Source organism: Cryptotermes secundus, unplaced genomic scaffold (genome assembly GCF_002891405.2).
Source record: "Cryptotermes secundus unplaced genomic scaffold, Csec_1.0 scaffold184, whole genome shotgun sequence".
Taxonomy (NCBI): domain Eukaryota; kingdom Metazoa; phylum Arthropoda; class Insecta; order Blattodea; family Kalotermitidae; genus Cryptotermes; species Cryptotermes secundus.
The window spans coordinates 973,951-978,247 of NW_019725839.1; the positions used below are offsets into that span (position 1 = coordinate 973,951).

Genomic DNA, 4,297 nt, shown 5'->3' on the forward strand with positions numbered 1-4,297 from the left:
CTGTCTACTGACTGCGATGTCTGGAATTTCTAGACGTGTTCTGACGTCACCGCCTACGTCACTGAAACTAGCTGGGAAAATTTTATAACCAGAAGCGAGGTCGTGAGTCTTCGTGAAGATTCTGAGTGGCCGAGTGGTGTACTGTTCGCCGACGTTGTATCAGTAAGCAGCGTCAGTTGACAGATAATCACAGCATATGAGTTGGCAACGTCTGTAACGACGCTCTCAGTGGTAGCTCAGGTTCTACAGCGTCGAGTGATGGGATGACAGGAAATTATGAATTGGAATGGATCTGTAAGGAAGCTGCCGTAGCCTAATTCGATGTAATATCCCGGCGTTTGGCTGGAGAGCCTGTGGAAAAACCTGAAAACCCCCGAACCAGCATAGCCTCCTGAATACGAAGAACGAGTGCTGACCCTCGACCACGATGCTCAGTCAGGGTCCTTGAGAAGCTAATAGTCGTTTAGCTAGTCAAGAAATTCCCCGCTTTTTGCGCAGCCCGAAGGGTCGTTGCCTGCCATCGGACTTTTCGGACGTCTATTACAGACCGTAGCTGAGTGGGACCTGGGGGAGAGGTGGTCTTGAGGGTTGTCGCCGTCTAGTCTGGTAGTTGGATACCAGCGATTCGGGGAACATATCGCATCCGTCTTCAGAGTAGAACGGCGGCAGCATATTCCTACCAGACTACACGGTATTACAACCCAGACATACGAAACCAGCCAGTCTTATGGTGAGTGGTGCAGTGTGGGGCGTCAAGGTATACCTGTGCGTTCTAGACCTCGAAATGGAATTGATGTGTTTAGTTTTAGGCTCCGGCCGCGATACCCCTAGCTCATTGGATAGGAAGCTGAGAGTACCACAGATCTTGTCTGGACACAGTGATAGCGGGTAGATAAGTTCGTCCCTTTGCAAGGAATCGAACTCCAATCATCTATCCCCCGTTTAGTGACGTCACAGACTGCTTAGGCTACACGCAACACACCGATGTCAGAAGTGTTGCCGTTTGTCATGTGTAGGTGCCTCTAGCAATGAAGGTCAGTGGCCACAGAATTACTCGGAAGGTCCAGGAGACAAGCCAGGGCTTGTGTTGATGTGGTGATGAACGTCACACCACGAACTGACTGTTCCACTTTCTGGAGTGTGACGTGACGGCTCTCCTCACTCAGCCCATGTCACACGATGCCGAGCCTGTTGCGTGCTTTCCGTTTCTTCGTGTAGCTGGGCGTGAAGTGCGGACTCTTGGATGAAGGACAAATGTTTGGAAACGTAACAAGCTGGTCTAGAGATAACGCTTTATACTCATATTCAAGAGGCGCTCGTTTCGATTCTCGGCCAGGGGTACCGGCTATACTGACTGTGGACATTCGTGGTTTTCTTCAGTCCCTGCAGGCAAATAGTGCCGTGATTAGGTTATGACTGACTCCTTCCAAATCCTTTCAGTCTAGATACTGAGAGTGTCGTTAAATAACCACCCCCCCAAAAGTAACAATAAACTGGAATGATTTCGTTATATTCTTATCACCAGCTCCCTGTCGCCAGTCGCATGGCAGTAACTGGCTGTTAAAAAGCAATGGCGTTAAAGCATCTCCTTCGTTTAGACCAAGTGTACTGTACGTTCCACGTAAGCCTGACCAGTTTCATTGGTACCCCAAACTCAATCAGAATACTGTACAATACTTCCCCCTAACGGAACCATAGGCTTTCTTGAGGTCTGTGAATAGCTGCTGCACTGTCTCGCGGTGAAGTGTATCCTCGTACCCAGTCCTTCTTATGTAATTACGCGAGTAAAGTTTAATCTCTTGGGTTGAATGTTACGCCGGCTGCTATAGAACGGGTACTCCTGCCTGGTCTCAGATGATGCGGTTTCCGTTCCATCACACGTAAAGGAGTGCAGTAGACCCTCGCTAATCTGAAGCGACAGTCCGGATTAATGAAGCAAAAGTAGCCCTAAAAGACAGAAAAACTTAGAAAACAAATAAATCGTTAATTTAATGACATAAGCAGTGCTGATGAAAATAAATAACAAAACATCACCGTAGAGCATTTATTTAGAAACCATAAAAAGACAATGCATTTATTCACCGCTAGAAGACCCAGAAGCTGTACTTGTTTCTGAACGAAATGATGCAGGTTTGCAGAAACCGTCAAGTTTTGTCTGAACAGACAAGTGACTCATCTGCCTTCCTAAATCCAACGTGTCTTTTAAAATATGTACTCAACTATGAAGAGCATTTTTCGTATTTCGGTCCGGGGTAACTGTGAACGGAGTAGCGAGGGTTTGCTGTAGATACTGCCCGCAAAACAATTGCGCGTATCACTGGAGCGGTAAGTAGGAACGCTGTTTCTGTTGCAGGATGTGCGTGCGCATTTAAATTGCTTGGTAGACTTGTAGGGCCTGCGTTGGATTGCATTCATTGCGCGGAGCGTCTGTCTGCTGTAGAATTCTAATGGGCAGGCATATCAGTGGTATTTCGGGGATAGGACCACAGGAATCTTCAGGTGTGATACAAAATACGGCCCTTCTTCGCACCTGACTTTGCAACAAAGCGAAATAAATGAATACAAATGGATGTCTTCATAGGTTACCCCCTCCCCCTGAAAACTAGGCGCCCTTTCTCAAAGCTCGCAACCCAGCGCCGTCCCGCCCTCCAGATTTCGGGACACGCCTTTTGGCCAGCAGTCGGACAAAACTCTTGCATTATAACAATAAACTGGTTGTGTCAAGGGGAAAATCGCGCAGCTTCTGCAAGAGGTTGATATTTTTCTAATCTGTGGGCGCTTGGCCTCTGTTTTACAGTTTCTTAATCATATAGACAGTCGGTAGGACCCTTTGGGCGGGGGATCAGCCCACCGCAAGGCGTTACCGCGCGCCCACTGTGATCGGCGTAATTACTCATCGAAATTAATTTTGAATGTGTGGAGATACGAATGACAGCCCCTGAGCAAATTTAGCTCAACTTCCTGACTACAGTCCAGCGCGTGTAGGCTGTTTATGTCTAATCTCGGGGCGTTATCATAGCAGTTTCGTGGAAAGTATGTCAACACTCCTGAGTTGTCCGTCAGAACGTGCCACTGGCGACATCTCGCGACGTGCCCCGACTGCCGATCCTACGCGATGCCCCCTTCAGATGGGAACATTTGGGGATTCGAAAAGGGGTCGGAATTTGTATCTGTATTTATGTATTAGTCTAACTGTTGCCCGAAGCGATATCCTGAAATTGGTCACGACTTCTCTTGGGTGTAATATGCAATGCAGAACTTCTGGTGCATTGTAATTGTTACCTTCGCGTTATCGCAAACGAAACGCTGGCGACCGAGTCATGGCAATGTGACCATTGTAACATTTCGAGACTTGAAAGAAGGGAAATATATCATCATCATCATCATCAGTAATCTGTCAGATGACAGGTCCACAGTCTCTTCCAAAACAGTTTCTCCACTTAATGCGATCTTCTGTTTTTGGAAAGAGACTATCCAGGAAAAGTGATAATGTGGTAGTTTTTCCATTTGCTTTCCACATCGCAGTACAACAGCCGTTCAAACCACTCTGGTCACGCCTGTTGCTATACGAACTTGAACCATCTCGAGCATCATTTGCTCTGTGCTTCAAGTCGCTGCTGATGACGCTGCTTCCGGCATCAGTTTTTGGTTTTTGGTGTCTCTCTTCGTCTGATGCCTACCCTTTGATCTGTCCAGCAAGGGAGGCCCTGCCAGTAACTACGCTACCGCTGGTATAGCTCTCAGGGTCCTTGGCATACTCAAACCCCCTCACCACGGTAAGGTGGAGACACCATATATGTGTATATATATACATATAGAGAGAGAGGGGGTGCAACCGCTCTTACGCCCTTTATTTTCTGTTGTTGATTGGGTTCCGGTGGCAATGAAAGTCTTCCTCAGGATCGTTTACGGGTCTTGGATTATGAGACAAAGGGTAATGATAATGCGACTGCACACATTACAATTGCTTACTGGTTTAATATATTATTTGCAGAACACGTCTATCCGTCGGAATCACCAAATTAGAAGTCCTCCTTGAAGCCCGGACTATATCCTTGAGTTTGGGGAAATTATTCTCCCACCCTCGCAGATATATTCCATCATTGCTTCTCATTCGATCATTCAAACGGAAGGCGGGTGTTACAACTTTAAATCCTCCAATGCCCTCTTACAATTATATCTTCGAAGCCGCTGGTCCAGCGATATTCCCAACGATTCCTGAGACCTCGCTGGACTGCAGCTGCGAAGTGTAATATTTCAAACGATAAGCGGCATCCTTTGCTCACAATATATATAT

The 4,297-nt window shown here is 47.1% G+C and overlaps 1 protein-coding gene across 2 annotated transcripts in view; it reads left to right on the plus strand.

The window, feature by feature from the left end:
* LOC111863561 (partitioning defective 3 homolog) overlaps window positions 1–4,297 on the plus strand; it is a 94,880-nt gene that overhangs the window by 27,511 nt on the left and 63,072 nt on the right. The window lies entirely within an intron of this gene.